Genomic DNA, 19101 nt, shown 5'->3' with positions numbered 1-19101 from the left:
ACATTGGCCCCCCGTGCATATCAGTGGGTACCGGCTGCGTGGGGAGAGAGCACCCCCCCACCCCACCTCGCTCCTGCCCTATTGCTGCCATCTGGTCCGGTGCGCAGCAGGCCCTCCCGCACGAACTGACAGCGACATTGTCCTGCGCCCCCCACGGATCTGAATACTCTTGGCCCAGAGGTGGACCGCCCCCCCCCCCCCGCCCAGGACCCGGGGAAACCCCCTGGACGCACTCACATCACGGAATACACCGAGGTGCTCATGTCTGGGGGAACCAGGACAAGAGCCGGTGCAGGCGACACACAGGTGAAGGGGAAGATGGAGAAGGCGACAAAATTGGCTGACCAAGATCAGACCGCCTCCAAACTGGACACAATGCTGGCGGCGATGGAGCGGCTGGATGAGTCGATGCAGCTGACCCGCACCTCCCTGGAAATGAAGATCGCCAGTGTTGCCATAGATCTCACGCACCTGCGGGCTGACCACAGGAAGCTATCGGAACGCACTGCCACCCTGGAGGCCACCATGACTGACGTTGCGCCCAAGGTAGCACGGACGGACAGGTATGTGCAGGACTTCCTCAACCATATGGAATTCCTGGAGGATCGCGCGGAGGATGCGGGAGGGAGGGCGAGGAGAAACAACGTCCGCATTGTAGGACTGCCGGAACGATGGGAAGGAAGGGAGCCTGAGATACATATGGAGTGCTGGCTAACGGGCCTACTGCCAGAGGGCACCCTCTCTCAACACTTTGTGGTGGAGCGGGCCCACCGAGTGCCGACCCGGCCTCTCCCGGCAGGTTCTAACCCGAGACCCATGCTTATCCGTATCCTGAACTATCGCGACGGCGATGCCATCCTACGAGAATCTAGGAAGCTGCCGGAAATAAGGGTTGAAAATGCTAAGATCATGCTGTTCCCTGACTACACGATTCAGGGGCAATGCCAGAGACACTCTTTCCTGGTGGTGAAACAACGGCTCCGCCAGCTGGCCCTGAAATATTCTCTCCCTTTTCCAGCCCGACTGCGCGTGGTGGCCCAGGACAAAACTGATTTTTTCAACACCCCTGAGACGGTTGAGGCCTGGCTGGACTTGGGTGTGGGTACGGAACCCCATGCGACGCCATCGGCGTCGGCCCTGCGGCGCTCCCGGGGGCCCCGGCGCCGTCGCAGGCGAAGATCCTCGCCGGCGGGACAGGCACGTACAGAGACGGAGGTGGGCCCCCCAGCTGATCTCGTCCACAGTGAGCAACAAAAAGCCCTCTGGATGGTAGTGGAGATCAGCGGTTCCCTGGACACAGATACCGCCCTGGAGGCCAGCCCGCTAGAGATGCCCAGTGACGACGAACAAATTTATGGATTGCCGGACTCACAAGTATCAATGGAGCTACCCGTTGTCACCCCACAAACTGCGGATCTCATTCATTGATGACGGACTAGGCTTTCTGGTGCACCTCGCTAGTTTCCGAGAGCCCTTACTGCTACCCGGGATCCTGCTTCCGCTGGGCATCTTTTGGACACTGGCGAGTGCACTCTGGTCCCAGGATGCACCTTGTTTTGACCGGAGTGGCACAGCAGGTATCGCTTAGGGCTTCGAGACACTGGGCGAGCCCAGGCATGGCTTGGTGACCAGAGAGCGGAGTGGTGGAGACGGTCATGCCTCCAGAGGTGAATGATATGTTGAGAACTGTTCCAAGGCAATGCCTGGCTGCGGAGTGCTGCGGCCAGAAGGCCCAGAACCCCTGATGGGACGAATACCTGCTGCAACTGGGCTGATTCACATGAGACGCCTGTGTAGGGGGAGACACCCTCGGATCGTCTGCCCAGTGCGCCTGCAACGGTTGACCCAGGTGCTCAGCGACCCCCCCTGAACTTACGATTTCAATAGCTCTTTAGAGCGTTTGGACGACAGAATGTTCTGCTGTCGACCCTTTGGCATTGTACTTTTGTTTTCCTTGTTCCTAGTACTGGCTGATTTGTTTTATTTTCCCACGCCTTTCATGCATATTGTAAGTGTAGACGCTGGTTCTTCGATGATGATTGTGGATGCATGGCTTAATGAGATACTGTGCTGGCTGCTGGTGGGGGGCGGGCGGGGGAGTGACAGATGTCTAGACGTGCTATGTCGGTGATTAAACTATACACATGGAACGTGCGTGACATGCACACGCCATCGCGCCATTACCAGATATACTCATATCTCAAGCGACACCACGTACCTATAGCCCTTTTGCAGGAAACTCATTTGACTGGCCCGGAGATGCACACTCTACACCGCAGATGGAGGGGGCAGTTGTATGCTACTGGATATTCGGCCTATGCGCGAGGGGCGGTGATCTGGGTGCGACCCGGGGTCCCATTTGCACTTTCCCACTGCAGGGTAGACACGGAGGGTAGATATGTGGTAATTCATGGTAAGCTAGACGGCCAATTGATTGTCCTTGCGTCCCTTTACGCCCCTAACACTGAGCAGGGAAACTTCTTCACACAGCTGTCGACAGTGCTGGTGCCCTGGCATGGCGTTCCCTTGGTGCTGGGGGGCGACTATAACTTTACCGACATCTGAAAGTTTTGCGGAAGGAATACAGCTGCAAAAAGAAGAGAGAAGACACGCCTGAATTTATCAACCCGTACCTGTCTGCGCCTGGACAGGACGGCTAAAGAAGACGCTTGATGCCGACTCCGAGCAGCGTACACCCATACCCTACGAAATAAGGAGCTCAAGACACTGTCAAACAACACCACAGGACCTCTGGCCCAACTTTGGGTGTGGCCATAACAAGAAATACGGTACACCAGTCCTGTTCTTTTGAACTTGCTTCCCTGAAAAGACCTTCACCTGAAAGAAGTGCCATCTAGAAGGTCGAAACGCGTTGGCCCATTTTTGAGAGAGGTTCTTAGGCCAACCGAGTCGAGTTCAGACTTTGAATTTATCCTAGCCCTGAATCCAGGATTTTTTCTGCCCCTCGTGTTGGAAATAATTCCCTTGACCTCTCCCCTGGCATAGAAGAGTACTATCAGCCTGAGGACAGTAAAAAGTTATAATCTGCCCTTGTTGCTCTTTCGCAAAGTAATAAGACTAACGATGGATGGAAAGACTTACATCCACTTGTACCATTGAAATACTCTTAATACTTTCTTATGTTTTTTGTCCTTGGAACACGCTTGTCTTTAATGTATATATTAGCACATGTTTAAGTTGTTTTTCACTCTATATATTTACAGAACACACTACCTTGTTTAGATTGTACACATTAAGAAATGTTTCCAATGCCCATCAGTAGGTTGTGTTTGTGTATTGTGAAAAATTGAAAAAGAAAAAAAGTTAAATGCAAACATCCCAACGTTAATTAAAAAAGCGTTTGGGTACCGAAAAGTTTGTTGAATTTATGGTGTCAGAGGCACGCTGTTGTTGCACAAGGGGGGCGACTATAACTGCGTCTTGGACATTGACCTGGACCGTTCATTCCCTCCCCTAGCCAGTGCTTGGGCAGGTGGGGCAATGAGGGCACTCACGAACTGGGTGTCACAGTGGGACTTACACGATGCCTGGCGGGGTCGTAATCCGCACACTAGGGTATACTCTTACTATTCAGGCGGCCACTCATTACATGTCAGGCTGGACAGATACATGCTAACAAGCGACCTGCTCCCCCATGTCACGGATACTTGCTATCTGGGCCGTACCCACTCTGACCATAACCCCCACACTTTAGACTTGACTTGGGAGCGCCCATACCCACCGGTGCCCACCTGGAGACTTCAACCTGATATGCTGCTGGACGTTCCATTCCGGGACGCACTCTCGACATGCCTCTTACAATATTTTGAAGAGAACAACCATACTGCCTCCACTCCGCAACTAGAATGGGACGCCTTTAAAGTCATCATGAGGGGCCACTGTCTGGGCATGCAGGCAGGTATGCGAAAGCAAATAGAGGGAGACTTGACGCGTATTGAATCTGACCTACTGCATGGGGAGCAGGAGGCGGTGGAGGGGGATGATGGGCCACTACTGGCAGGAAGGGAACAGCACATGCGGTTGCTTGACAGGCTGAAAAATCTGAACTATGCTGCCCACTCGGCACGCACCCATCACCTTGGGGATAAGCCAGGTAAACTATTGGCGTGGTTGATCAGGCAGGATGCCCAGACCACTCCAGTGACGTCCGTCTGCACTAACCAAGGTAATACTGTGTATACGCAGAGAGCCATCCATGAGGCCTTCGTGGAACATTACAAGGGTCTCTACTGGTCCCACCTGCAGGTTACTACTACCGATATAACGGAATATCTATCTGCCCTACTCCTACCTGAGATAAATGATGCACAGAGCGACAAACTGGGAAATCCGAGCAGCCATTTTTTCCCTCTCTAACCGTAAATCCCCGGGGCCTGATGGGCTACCCACGGAGGTTTACAAAGCCTATTCTATCATTCTAATTCCGGAATTGCTTCGGGTGTACGAGGCGGCAATCACCGACTCTGCTCTCCCGCCTACACTGAATGAAGAAAACTTGATCTCTCTCCCGAAGCCAGGCAGAGACGAGACCCAACTGGGATCGTACAGGCCACTAGCCCTTCTTAACACAGATTACAAGATCCTGGCCTCCACGTTGGCTCAGCGACTGGCCCCCCTGGTGCCTGCTCTCGTCCACACACAAACGGTTTTGTACCAGCTCGCAGCACATCGGCTGTTCAGGGTGCAGAGCCTCGCCACAACTCGATGGCCTCACTCAGGATGTCTATAGTGCTCGACCTTGAGAAGGCATTTGACTCTGTAGAATGGCCCTACCTGGTGTCGGTGTTACAGACGTACAGCCTGGGTGATGACTTTATCCAAATAGTGGAGCTCCTGTACCAGAGACCCATTGTACGGGTCCGCACGGGTAGGCTGCTCTCTGACCCTATCCGGGTGTGCAGGGGTACCAGGCAGGGATGCCCCCTATCCCCTCCAATTTTCGCTCTAATGATGGAGCCTCTGGCAGCGCAACTACGAGCCTCCGGCATGGATTGGGGCATTCCCCTGGCCGACGGGGTACATGCGGTCTCGCTATACTCTGACGAACTACTGCCATACATCAGAGACCTGACTCGCTTCCCATCAGCGCTTACTGCCATCTCCCGTAACTTTGGAGAGATGTCGGGGCTTAAGGTCAATTTGGCAAAGTCTGGCGTGTACTCTTTTGACGCCGCCACACCCGAATGTGCAATCACGGTTCTGGACGAACAACTTGTCTGGTATCCGACCACTTTTCGTTACTTAGGTGTATTTATGTATCGAGACCTCACAGATGTGTTAGAGGGTAGTCTAATAAGGGCAGTTTCATCACTTAGGGCGTATGTGGCCTTCTGGAAATCTCTTCCTCTGAATGTCCCGAGCCGAATCACTTTGACGAAAATGATAGCACTACCCAAATTATTGTATTTCTATGCTAACCCCCCAGTCTATGTCCCCACACGCATATTTCGTGAATTAGAGACTCTAGTCAGGAGCATGATCTGGAGTGCGGGAAGGCCAGGGTGGCTCTGAAGATGCTTTATGCCTCCACGGAAGCTGGGGGTCTGGCGGTCCCCAATCAGGAGCTTTACTACCTAGCCGCACAACTGCAGTGGGTGACCTACTGGTTGAGTGGGAAAAACCTGGGAGATACGACCAAGGATACCATAGTCATGACGGTCGCACAGGTACATGCACTATTCCACCCATTAGCCAAAACCCGCTGCCCAATGCAGCTACATTTGGCGGTTGCACGGAGATGTTATGTGAGAAGTTTGAAGCTTACGGGATCCACAAAGCCATATGCTCCAAACCTACCGCTGCTAGGGACACCCTGGGAGAACGGTGCACTTACGGAGACGGCGCTGGGCAGTTGGGTGCGGGCTGAGATAGATACCGTAGGAGACCTATTTGCGGAGGGTGCCTTAGTCCCATTCGAGACGCTGGTCACTGATACGGGACTCTCGGCAGGACAGTTCCTAACACACGCCGTACTCATACGCACACTTGCACAGGCCTGGGGCGACCTCTCTGAGGAACTACCAACCCACTTGCTAATACAATACTTACATGTGATGGGGAACGGGTCCCATGTAGTGCATTGGCTGGCGCAGGCCCTTCACACACACACACAGGTTTCTTCCCAGCGCTTGCGAGACAAGTGGACAGAGGACAGGGGTCGGGTATGGACCGACAAGGAATGGGCGGTGGTATTAGCTGGTGCACTTAACATCCCACGTAATTCCCGCTTCAAAATCATCCAATACTACATCATACACCGTGCATACTTATCCCCAGACAAGATCAACCGCTATTTCGGACTTACTACGTCTGCATGCCCGAGATGCGGGCTGACCGATGCAGGTGTCTTACATATGCTTTGGTCTTGCCCTTCACTACACGATTACTGGAAAGCGGTGTCAACCTCCCTGGCTGCGGGGGTGGGAGGGGGATTACAGCACACGTGGGAGGCATGTCTGCTGGGTCTTTACAAACAGACAAAGCTGACAAAGGTTCCCACCAGACGTTGGGACCTTGGTTTAATAACGGTAAAGAGGCTCATCACTAAGCGCTGGAAGAACAGCGAACCTCCCCAGGTGATACACTGGCGCAACTCCTTTGATAACTGGACTAGAGCAGACAGCGTAGCCTTGCATAGGGAAGAAACGGCGGGACTTCACGCATATCTCATAGCCCAGGCCTGGGATGACACCCTGACTGCCTTTTACCGATTCAGAAAAAGGGGTGGTGATGAACAGAGTGTCTGAATTAAGCAGACCACTCTTACCCAGTCCAAAGATCAGGGCTTGATCCATCACCGTTATTTAGCTCATTGCCCGATCCCAGCTCAGAACCTGGCTATATGCAAATTAGTCTGTCCCTGGCCCAGTGCATCATGGGAACAGGGCAGACCAAACTACCAAGCCAATTCTTCACCAGAAAGGAGACAAGCTTCCGGGGACCGGTTTCTGGCATTTCAGCCATCGTCGGCCCGGCTTGCTTGAATCCTGATGGAGCAGTGAGCAAGGGACTCATGTCTGAGTATACCCTGCCACACCTATAGTGGCCAAAAACAATTCAGAAAAGGGGGTGGTGATGAACAGAGTGTCTGAATTAAGCAGACCACTCTTACCCAGTCCAAAGATCAGGGCTTGATCCATCACCGTTATTTAGCTCACTGCCCCATCCCAGCTCAGAACCTGGCTATATGCAAATTAGTCTGTCCCTGGCCCAGTGCATCATGGGAACAGGGCAGACCAAACTACCAAGCCAATTCTTCACCAGAAAGGAGACAAGCTTCCGGGGACCGGTTTCTGGCATTTCAGCCGTCGTCGGCCCGGCTTGCTTGAATCCTGATGGAGCAGTGAGCAAGGGACTCATGTCTGAGTATACCCTGCCACACCTATAGTGGCCAAAAACGATTCAGAAAAGGGGGTGGTGATGAACAGAGTGTCTGAATTAAGCAGACCACTCTTACCCAGTCCAAAGATCAGGGCTTGATCCATCACCGTTATTTAGCTCACTGCCCCATCCCAGCTCAGAACCTGGCTATATGCAAATTAGTCTGTCCCTGGCCCAGTGCATCATGGGAACAGGGCAGACCAAACTACCAAGCCAATTCTTCACCAGAAAGGAGACAAGCTTCCGGGGACCGGTTTCTGGCATCTCAGCCGTCGTCGGCCCGGCTTGCTTGAATCCTGATGGAGCAGTGAGCAAGGGACTCATGTCTGAGTATACCCTGCCACACCTATAGTGGCCAAAAACGATTCAGAAAAGGGGTGGTGATGAACAGAGTGTCTGAATTAAGCAGACCACTCTTACCCAGTCCAAAGATCAGGGCTTGATCCATCACCGTTATTTAGCTCACTGCCCCATCCCAGCTCAGAACCTGGCTATATGCAAATTAGTCTGTCCCTGGCCCAGTACATCATGGGAACAGGGCAGACCAAACTACCAAGCCAATTCTTCACCAGAAAGGAGACAAGCTTCCGGAGACCGGTTTCTGGCATTTCAGCCGTCGTCGGCCCGGCTTGCTTGAATCCTGATGGAGCAGTGAGCAAGGGACTCATGTCTGAGTATACCCTGCCACACCTATAGTGGCCAAAAACGATTCAGAAAAGGGGGTGGTGATGAACAGAGTGTCTGAATTAAGCAGACCACTCTTAGCCAGTCCAAAGATCAGGGCTTGATCCATCACCGTTATTTAGCTCACTGCCCCATCCCAGCTCAGAACCTGGCTATATGCCAATTAGTCTGTCCCTGGCCCAGTGCATCATGGGAACAGGGCAGACCAAACTACCAAGCCAATTCTTCACCAGAAAGGAGAAAAGCTTCCGTGGACCGGTTTCTGGCATTTCAGCCGTCGTCGGCCCGGCTTGCTTGAATCCTGATGGAGCAGTGAGCAAGGGACTCATGTCTGAGTATACCCTGCCACACCTATAGTGGCCAAAAACGATTCAGAAAAGGGGGTGGTGATGAACAGAGTGTCTGAATTAAGCAGACCACTCTTACCCAGTCCAAAGATCAGGGCTTGATCCATCACCGTTATTTAGCTCACTGCCCCATCCCAGCTCAGAACCTGGCTATATGCAAATTAGTCTGTCCCTGGCCCAGTGCATCATGGGAACAGGGCAGACCAAACTACCAAGCCAATTCTTCACCAGAAAGGAGACAAGCTTCCGGGGACCGGTTTCTGGCATTTCAGCCGTCGTCGGCCCGGCTTGCTTGAATCCTGATGGAGCAGTGAGCAAGGGACTCATGTCTGAGTATACCCTGCCACACCTATAGTGGCCAAAAACGATTCAGAAAAGGGGGTGGTGATGAACAGAGTGTCTGAATTAAGCAGACCACTCTTACCCAGTCCAAAGATCAGGGCTTGATCCATCACCGTTATTTAGCTCACTGCCCCATCCCAGCTCAGAACCTGGGTATATGCAAATTAGTCTGTCCCTGGCCCAGTGCATCATGGGAACAGGGCAGACCAAACTACCAAGCCAATTCTTCACCAGAAAGGAGACAAGCTTCCGGGGACCGGTTTCTGGCATTTCAGCCGTCGTCGGCCCGGCTTGCTTGAATCCTGATGGAGCAGTGAGCAAGGGACTCATGTCTGAGTATACCCTGCCACACCTATAGTGGCCAAAAACGATTCAGAAAAGGGGGTGGTGATGAACAGAGTGTCTGAATTAAGCAGACCACTCTTACCCAGTCCAAAGATCAGGGCTTGATCCATCACCGTTATTTAGCTCACTGCCCCATCCCAGCTCAGAACCTGGCTATATGCAAATTAGTCTGTCCCTGGCCCAGTGCATCATGGGAACAGGGCAGACCAAACTACCAAGCCAATTCTTCACCAGAAAGGAGACAAGCTTCCGGGGACCGGTTTCTGGCATTTCAGCCGTCGTCGGCCCGGCTTGCTTGAATCCTGATGGAGCAGTGAGCAAGGGACTCATGTCTGAGTATACCCTGCCACACCTATAGTGGCCAAAAACGATTCAGAAAAGGGGGTGGTGATGAACAGAGGGTCTGAATTAAGCAGACCACTCTTACCCAGTCCAAAGATCAGGGCTTGATCCATCACCGTTATTTAGCTCACTGCCCCATCCCAGCTCAGAACCTGGCTATATGCAAATTAGTCTGTCCCTGGCCCAGTGCATCATGGGAACAGGGCAGACCAAACTACCAAGCCAATTCTTCACCAGAAAGGAGACAAGCTTCCGGGGACCGGTTTCTGGCATTTCAGCCGTCGTCGGCCCGGCTTGCTTGAATCCTGATGGAGCAGTGAGCAAGGGACTCATGTCTGAGTATACCCTGCCACACCTATAGTGGCCAAAAACGATTCAGAAAAGGGGGTGGTGATGAACAGAGTGTCTGAATTAAGCAGACCACTCTTACCCAGTCCAAAGATCAGGGCTTGATCCATCACCGTTATTTAGCTCACTGCCCCATCCCAGCTCAGAACCTGGCTATATGCAAATTAGTCTGTCCCTGGCCCAGTGCATCATGGGAACAGGGCAGACCAAACTACCAAGCCAATTCTTCACCAGAAAGGAGACAAGCTTCCGGGGACCGGTTTCTGGCATTTCAGCCGTCGTCGGCCCGGCTTGCTTGAATCCTGATGGAGCAGTGAGCAAGGGACTCATGTCTGAGTATACCCTGCCACACCTATAGTGGCCAAAAACGATTCAGAAAAGGGGGTGGTGATGAACAGAGTGTCTGAATTAAGCAGACCACTCTTACCCAGTCCAAAGATCAGGGCTTGATCCATCACCGTTATTTAGCTCACTGCCCCATCCCAGCTCAGAACCTGGCTATATGCAAATTAGTCTGTCCCTGGCCCAGTGCATCATGGGAACAGGGCAGACCAAACTACCAAGCCAATTCTTCACCAGAAAGGAGACAAGCTTCCGGGGACCGGTTTCTGGCATTTCAGCCGTCGTCGGCCCGGCTTGCTTGAATCCTGATGGAGCAGTGAGCAAGGGACTCATGTGTGAGTATACCCTGCCACACCTATAGTGGCCAAAAACGATTCAGAAAAGGGGGTAGTGATGAACAGAGTGTCTGAATTAAGCAGACCACTCTTACCCAGTCCAAAGATCAGGGCTTGATCCATCACCGTCATTTAGCTCACTGCCCCATCCCAGCTCAGAACCTGGGTATATGCAAATTAGTCTGTCCCTGGCCCAGTGCATCATGGGAACAGGGCAGACCAAACTACCAAGCCAATTCTTCACCAGAAAGGAGACAAGCTTCCGGGGACCGGTTTCTGGCATTTCAGCCGTCGTCGGCCCGGCTTGCTTGAATCCTGATGGAGCAGTGAGCAAGGGACTCATGTCTGAGTATACCCGGGCATGCCTTCAGTAAGGAATCACTTAGACATACCCCCTCCCGCTTACTTCCTCGGTCATGGCGCTAGCACCAGCGGCGGCCCATTGCGGCAGTCCTACACTCGAACCCCAACAGGGAAGCAAGGCTCTGCCGAAGCACACTTAAGAGGCCCACCCGCCACAGCCTGACGGATACAGCTCCCGCGGCACCAGAGCGGAGGCCATGGTTGCTCCTTTGTGCCTCCCCGCCGAACCCCCCTTTCTCCCCCCTCCCCCCGCCCCCCTCTCCGCCCCCTCCCCCCCATGCCTTGCCCCCCCCTCCTCTTCCCCCTCAGAGACACAACACCGGCAGGCCTCCCTTGTCTCCTAGAACAGCCGCATCTCGCATCGGACATTTCACATTAGTGACAGCGTAACACGAACACCCAACCTCTCCCATGTTTCTTTATTTTAGATTTTTTCACATTTACAGTTGTTACTGTTTTTTCAAGTTAATGTTCTATGTTCAATATAATGAGTGCGCTGCACTGAATATCGAATGACATGCACATCCCCTTGGGCCCGCCCCAACGAGCGCAGACGCGGATTTGATTCTGTTGGCGCTGTGACCCCAGTGGGCGGACGAGCTTTACTGAGGAACATGGCGGGGGGTGCACCCTCGTAGTGTGGTAATTAATTATTGACACGCATGACCAGATACATAGCGATGCCTTGTATGCCCTGAGCTTTTCTTGTTTTACACACCCTCAAAACATGTTGGCACCCCTTTGATGAAGTGGTATTGATTTCATTTAGTTGATGTTATCCACACTGTTTTCAAGTGACCCCACCATTTCTGGGCTATTTGCTTATTGGAATATGTGCCTTAGACCATATGCCTGATTCGCAAGTAATGCTAACACAGCAAACTGTTGTTGACTGCATATATCTCTGTACATTTGCGTTTTTTCTTTTTTTTCTCTTTGAAAGACATGTTTATCCTGTAAAATCTTTGCTTTGTCACGCAATCTCAATAAGAAATGCAATAAAAGATATTTTAAAAAATAAATAAATAATGAGGGTGTGAGTGGTACATGGATGATTGAATGAGGGTGTAAGGGGTCCATGGTTGATTGGGTGAGTACATGAGTTTTGCATAGATGATTGAATAAGTGCATCAGTTGTGCATGCATGATTGAATGAGTGCATAAGTGGATGGATTACTTTCCTTATGACTAACCAATTGTGGAGCAAAAGTGACTTGACACATTCAATACAGCTGAACTGCAGCCAGTTTTGACAAAGAAAAAAGAAAGAAAAGATATGTTAGTATTTGATCTTCAACATAGCACAATTATACCAACATAGATTACTTATCATGTAACAGTTTAAGACAGCATAGTAAAAACATTATTATCTATTTTGCACTGTTCTCAGTTTTCATACTTCTTCACCATAAATAGTGATCTGTATATAGCATCATCATGGAACAGTGGGGAAAATAACAATCAATGGATTGCAAAAAAACACCATGCTGCATAGAACATCTCTACTAATAAGTGATGCTGTGCTTTGCACTCACTACATTTCAGTAATTAGTGACTTTTTCTAAACTTACTACAATAATCTATGAATATGTAGGATATAACAGTTTTTATGTTGCTCTACTTGGTACAAAATGACTTCTAATTGTGAAGCAGTATTTAATTTTGCAGATCCTTTTGAAAACATCCTTTCTTGTACTTGAAATAATATGGAAAATAGTGATGATCCATGTATACAAAATACTGCACAGTAGTATGTAGAAGTTCTTGTTGGAGAAACAAAAGAGTTTTTGTTTGTTTTTTAAGGCAGTTTTAAGTAGTATCTTAAGTCTCCTGTTATTGCACTATATGCATTCAGTATTTAACTGTAATAAGAGAGTGTACTGTTAGATGTTATATACAGTCCTTTGTGAAAGGTAAAACCAATGTTACACTTCAAACAACTTTTCAAAGATTATCCCTGATAGACCAAATAATGTCTAATAAATCATAACCCTCATAATACAAAATACCATATACCAGTTTTTTTTATCTGCAAATAATCCTCAGAAATTTGGTCCAAGAAATAAGAGATATGAGTTTGGTAATCTCCTAGGTAGCCTTGGCTTGAGTTTTAGACTGAGGTAATTGCATTCTGTCCATCAAGGTTGGCATCTTAAATAGACCAAATAATGTCCAGACATTGTATTTACTCCTTCATGAAAGATGATTGCCAAGTAGTAAAAGTTATTTCTGAAATGTATATTTGTCCAGCTACATAGCTTGTTATTTCAGCATCCAATTTTGCCCCATCTAGTGTACATCGTTGTAACATTATTATAATGTACTTTCCTATTCTTTCTAGAAACCATGTAGATATAAAGTCTAATTTGTAGTTTGGGCAGGTCATATTTTGGTTGTCCTTTTTGGTCAATTGCTGGAAAGGTACAGTTTTGAAATCTGGTAATGTCAAGTAGAGGAATCGGTCTGCAATTGATTACAGTGCTTAAGGTGAATTTACAATCTTTATACTTATTCTCCCATTTGTAACATAATCCAAATAACTCACTAATATCTACCTCTTCTTCCTCTCATATTCCTAACATCGCCATAGAAAATTCTTGTGCATCTTGTTGATTATTCATAGAAAACACTACTGATCCAGTACATACATCTATAAGATCTCGTATTCCTGAAGCAGAATGTACTGTAGTTCTGTCACTGAGTAAACTTTGCAGAATACCATATATTGCGGAACAAATCATCTTATCTCTTTTTTGTTGGAGTTCAGTAACAACATCTGGCACATGGAATAGTAGATTGACAACATTGGATTAGATGTTGACCCCTGACGTGTTGTCAAACTGGTAACCTACAATTTTGTCATCAATTATTAGTTTCTTCTTCTTTGATTGTTGGGGATTTTCCTTCCGTACTTTTGTTCAATATCTATATTCTGTTTGGCTATCTTCCACTTTGGACAGATTACTCTTTCTTCATAAACAGGTTACTTAGCATAAATAAGGAGCAAATGCACTCCTTAACCGATTGTACTCCCTTACGCAGCTTGCATCAGCACTAATTGTTTTCTCATCAAAGTCAATCAAAAACAAACCTGACAATGTTCTAATTAGCGATTATGCTACATATGACATTCCTTCTTTGGATACAGTACTACCAATATTTACAAAAAGCTGCATCTATACTTAACCCTTGTGATTTTTTAATTGATACAGCATACATTAGTGACACTGGAAACTGCTTTTGCTGCACATATAAGTCTTTCACTAACAAAAACTGTACAAGTCACCAACCAATCTGCTTGACACTGTCAACCTCATCACATTTTATCAGGTATTCTACGTCATCTATGTTTGGTTATTTAACAAAATGTATAACTTTACCCATTGCACCATTTACTAACCCTTCTTCAACATTTACATTCGACATAAAATTATACAACAGTTTTTACAAAGATGTAACCGCTTCTCTAATCCTGCAGTTTTTGATACAGACATTTCCAAAGAATCCAATTTTGCTTATAGTTTATCTGTCAGTATTACTGTTGCTCCCCGATGTTCCATTTTATCAGTAGATGTAATTTTTAAAATATCTTCTTTCTCCAGTTGGAGTAATTGTTCATTGATTTGGAGCACTATGTAGGGTTGGCATTAAACAAATTATATACGTGTTTTCTTAAATGAAATTATAAATTTTTGTTGAGCTGGTATAATATTCAATGGAAATAATTTGTTGATAAGATGAGTTTCCAAAGCGTGTTTTCCTTGTTTTTTCAGAACTCCTACTCAAATAGGAGTTCTGAATATATCTCCGATTTCCACATCTGTTGCTGGCTGCATATTTTGGACTAATTCTTTGAATTTAAAGTATTGCCAAATATTTACGCTTCCCATACTTCCTAGAGAACTTTTTGTTTCATTTCGTAGAAGTGTTTTGAAAACAGGTTGTCCTTTTACAGGTGTTAGTTGTAGAAGCTCACCAAATACAATTAAATACTTTCCACCAAACAGTGTGTCATAGTTATTTTTCAATATCTGCTGCATTTTTAATTGTATAACGACAAGCATTAGGTTTGACACCATGCTGACTTCATCAATAATGAGAAGATTCAGTTTTTTAAAACTCTTGCTACCTCATGACAAGAGTCACCTGAAAACATTTGGTATTCCAGTTTGTTGTCGTGTTCCACAGGTAGCATTAATAGTTGATGAAGAGTAATTCCTTGAATGTTATGTGCAGCAAATCCTGTTGGTGCAGTAACTACACATGACACATTTGAATCTGTAGTCTTCTGTAGATAACTGGTGAGTACTTTAATTAGGAAGATTTTTTCAGTGCCAGATTGACCATGTATATGCAGGTGAACTGGATTAAAAGAACAACAATCACACTGTTTCTTCTCATGCAGGTGTCCATGCTCTATTTTATCTTTAACTTCATAAAAAATGTGTTTCTGGTTGGTATTCGGTTGCTGCACTAACTGGTTGAATTTTGTTCAGTTTCAACTCTTACATGCTGAATTGCATTCTCCACCTCAGTCATAGATATAGCTGTTTAGTTTTGAATCACTGGTTCTTCAAGATGATCTTGAGTTGCTGATGCTGAACTTTCACTGCTCCGAGAACTCTCCCTGGGGCTCTCCCTGGATATCTCGGCAGCAATGGTTACCTCCTGTTCAGTCTCTTCTCTCAATATTTGAAGGTGATTTGGAAATACTTAGAACTCAATGGTGTCTTTCATAGATTTGAAAGTGTCTTCATAACAGTAAAGTGTCCAAACAATTCTGATTCTCCATGCCAGGGCTTGAACAACTACAAAAGTGGCAAGTAGAAAAACTCGTTTCAGCCTAGTGTTTGTAAACTCAGTTTTATGTGGTTGATAAGATTTTCTTTCTGATGTCTCATCAAACAACTAACACATCCAAACAGTGAATATCTCTCACCTCTTTTCTGTTTTTATAGATACGTAGTGCCATTGCAGCTTACACTAATATCAATTGTATGTATGTTATTTGATTCCTCGTGGCATGCTGGGTAATGTGTTCCTACTAGGACCATCACGGAGTGGTAGCAATAGGAACTAGGTTCCTGGAGGTCCTGTCCAAGAGCCAATAGGGGCAAGGCTCTAAACTTGTTGAGCGACCTGAAGAAATAAACTCATTGAAACCTATTTTTCCCATCACCCCCTGATTTTAACCATACCGGCAAGTGTTCGGGAATAAAGTACGGTGTCCTACTAGTCAGGTATTTTTTAGCTTAGCACTTTCACTCCACTCTCCTCTCACAACACCAGCTTTATCATATATGTTACCAACAAGTGTTCCGGCATGTTCTCTTGGTCATAGCACGCCTCGATCCACAGTGGATCGGGAAGAACCCCAATGATGAATCATGCCACCAAGGTGCAATCCTGGTGGGTGAGGGTTTTTTATTTCTATTGCTATGGAGAGTTTGTTAATTTCTAGCCCTTCCTCCTAAGTTTCTCAAAATGAATTTCAGCTCATCATTACAATGATACCAATACTCATTCATCCCAGGTTGACATGCCTTAAGATTAATCAAGTTGCATTGCAGCTGTTCATCTTTTCCTTAAAATTTCTCAGCAAATTCCCTTGCTGATACATTTTGCAGATGCACACCTGTTTTCACAATGTGATTTATGGCGCAAAACAACCCAGACAAGTCACTTTCAAAGGTATATGAAACAAGTAAGGGATACAGTGGGGAAATCTGGGGTTCTCTGAGTAAAGTCTAGTTGATCTGTACTTAGTCGCTGGTATTTTTACAGGCTGGTCATCATACCTACCACCCAGTCCACTATGACAGAGATGCAGGAAACAGCAAGCTTTTAAACTTTTTCCCACAAACTGATGGGAGCTTCTTTCACTTCTTTCAATTGATACAGACCAATAGCATCACCAATACCTTCTTTAGAATGTTGGGGATCGATGCTATAATGTCCATACATTTTTTTACTGATCTGTATCGATCCACATGTTTTATCTGACCTGTCAATGGTGATGTGTTGTTCTCCATGGGTGTGATATTTTAAGGAATATCTACATTTTTGCAGTAAACTTCAGTAACATCTACTAACTCTTGCCATTTCTTTTTACTCTTGGTAGGGACACTCTTCCAAATCTCTCTGTACCCCTATAGTTTCAATATTTTGCTTAAAATCAAATAGCAAGTATACACCTCTACCTTTGAGACCTTTCTACAGGTCAGTTGGAGGTAATTTTCCTGTCTTTGGCTCCACACGAACTATAACTTGAAATACATGTATACTTTGGTTTAGTATTGATTCATAAACATTAAAATATTTAAATACTTCTGGAATAGGTAATATTTCTAACTTGTTCTGGACTGCTCTAGCAGACATTTTGTTTTCCTCTAACATAATAGAGCAGTACTTACATATAACTTGTCGCATGGACAAGTAAAACTGTTCCTCTACAAATAAGTAAACAGCAAATTCACACCACTTATCATTATTCTCTTTTTCACTTTTAATGTACAAATCAATATTCGAAGTTTGACTTTTGTAGAGAGTGTCAACAGTAACACCTGTGTCCTGTTCTGCAACTCCCGTTGTTACCAACTCTTCATTTTGCTTACAGTCCTGTTCAGGACGAAAGAAACAAAACTGTACATCATCACACACCTTTTCTACCTATACTACAGTACCATGCAAAAGAGCTCTATTAATTTCTCCTAAACAAAGAGCAGGAGTTTTCACATAGTAAAGCCTCCTAACAAAGGTTCACATTTTCAAGTGGTGTACACCTAATATTCTGAAATGATGAAAGGTGCTTTGGCACACTTTCTTTTATAGACTTACTAGTGAGTAGCCCTGTAAATTAGTCTGCTTCCTCAACTTGCATGGATCTAAACCTTGCAAAGCCAATTGTCTGTTTTAGACTTTTCCTGGAAAAGTTACATAAGAAATTTCTTAATATATCAATTGTTGAATAATGCAACCTATTACTACAATTACATTGGTACACAGGGGCTTGTGTACGCCTTCCTTACACTTCTTCAAAAATCACTACTTCTACCTTTCTAGGTATAATTAATTCTTTTGGAATAGGAGTACCATTCTTCATCTCATAACATCATCCAGCTTCATCAACTGCATGCAATAATGTGTTGTCTTGCAAGTAGTCTTCTTCGCTATAGAAAGGCTCAGTGCTTGAAGGGAAACATCACTTACAACGAAACTTTTACAACGCACTACCATTACAACGCGGTCATTACAACGCAAACCATTACAACGCATTGCGCTGGGGGGCGCTCTAGGATAGGGAATAGGTTAATTTACTATCCAATAACCTTCCCTAGTGTCCGCGGGGACTGGAGTTGGAATAGTAAATTAAACTATTCACTATCCAGCACCCAAAAGCGCTATGCGTTGTAATGGTATGCGATGTAAAAACCGCGTTGTAACAGCATGCGTGGTAAAAGCATGCGTTGTAACGTCATACATCCGTGCTTGAAGTATGTATCCATTCACCACTAAAACCCATGCAAAAGTTACTTCTATTGACTAGTCTTTTCTTTTGGCTTTGTCTTCTCATTGACAATCCTATTTTGTCTAATTTGTTCATTCTGTTTAGTACCATAACAAAATAACAAATAGCTTCTTCTTCAGAGCAAAGGCATTATCAACTACACCCTCAACGTGTTCCTTTTGTCTCACTGCTTCTCTTCTTCTTTTGTACTTCTTCGTTCTTGTAATTGAATTTTATATTACACACCTACAGAACATTCTAAGTCTGATTTCCTTAAACTGCTTACACCTCCTACTTAAAGCCAGTCCTTTTCCGTTACATTTCTCATTTTTTTTTCGATGTATCATTTCACCTTTCTTACTGCATTTAATATTTTCTTTTTTATTTACTCTGTTTTCCTCTTTTTCCATTTGACCACAAACAATTTAACAAATGTCTTTGCCCTCTCACCAGCAGCTCTTTTCTCTTTCACCACTTTTTCCGCATTTAGCCCATTTCTCAGTTCCAACAATATGGTATTTTCAACTGTTGTGTTTTTCTTCTACCACTTTTTTATGGCATTATATCTGTCTGGAGTTAACTTAAAATTGATATCTGAAAGAAAAAAAGAACATAACCAAAGTTACCTTTTAATCATATACTATGGCTTTATATTTTTCGAATATTTAAGCAGAATCAAACAATTCTCTTTCTCTGCTATACGTAATATTATGCTATTCATTTCTAACAGTATTTTGTAGGGAGC

The 19101-nt window shown here is 46.1% G+C and overlaps 1 long non-coding RNA gene across 1 annotated transcript in view; it reads left to right on the top strand.

The window, feature by feature from the left end:
- The first annotated feature begins 503 nt into the window (after positions 1-503).
- Positions 504-19101, top strand: part of LOC144798742 (uncharacterized) — a 152117-nt gene continuing 133519 nt past the window's right edge. The window contains exon 1 of the long non-coding RNA XR_013603635.1: positions 504-563. This is a non-coding gene — a long non-coding RNA (uncharacterized LOC144798742). The remainder of the gene's footprint in view (positions 564-19101) is intronic.

This window comes from Lissotriton helveticus, chromosome 12, assembly GCF_964261635.1.
Source record: "Lissotriton helveticus chromosome 12, aLisHel1.1, whole genome shotgun sequence".
Lineage (NCBI taxonomy): Eukaryota > Metazoa > Chordata > Amphibia > Caudata > Salamandridae > Lissotriton > Lissotriton helveticus.
This window is presented reverse-complemented; position numbering and strand designations above follow the sequence as displayed.